Source organism: Marmota monax, unplaced genomic scaffold, assembly GCF_021218885.2.
Source record: "Marmota monax isolate L192 unplaced genomic scaffold, Marmota_monax_Labrador192_F-V1.1 WCK01_AAM20220418_F8-fsc00012, whole genome shotgun sequence".
NCBI classification, from domain to species: domain Eukaryota; kingdom Metazoa; phylum Chordata; class Mammalia; order Rodentia; family Sciuridae; genus Marmota; species Marmota monax.
Window position 1 is genome coordinate 32,610,913 of NW_026695227.1, and position 401 is coordinate 32,611,313.

Here is a 401-nt window from a genome sequence, read left to right on the forward strand (position 1 = left end):
TCTATCACCACCACTGGTTGGAATCTTTTCTGGGCATTCTTGAGATAACCTGTGCATCATTCATCAGGACGCTGATCTGGAAATTAGAGAATTTATTCAACAAACTCTTTTTTCAACAGTGTCTGCTATGCACCAAATAGGTGTATCAAATGTGAGAATATAAAGATTGGCATTGGGGCTGAAGGAGTAACTCAGTGGTAGAGTGCTTGCCTAGCATTTGAGAGGCTGAATGCCTGGCGAGCATTCTCTATGCAGAATGAATGACAAAGTCCCCCAAATAACTTTTGCTGAAGACACAGAAATATCCACAGAGCCACAGCAAGGATACTGGCAGACCTGAGGGCCCAAGCATTCTCAGAGGACTCCCCACATCCCATCACCCCCAAGAAATCCTCTGGAAA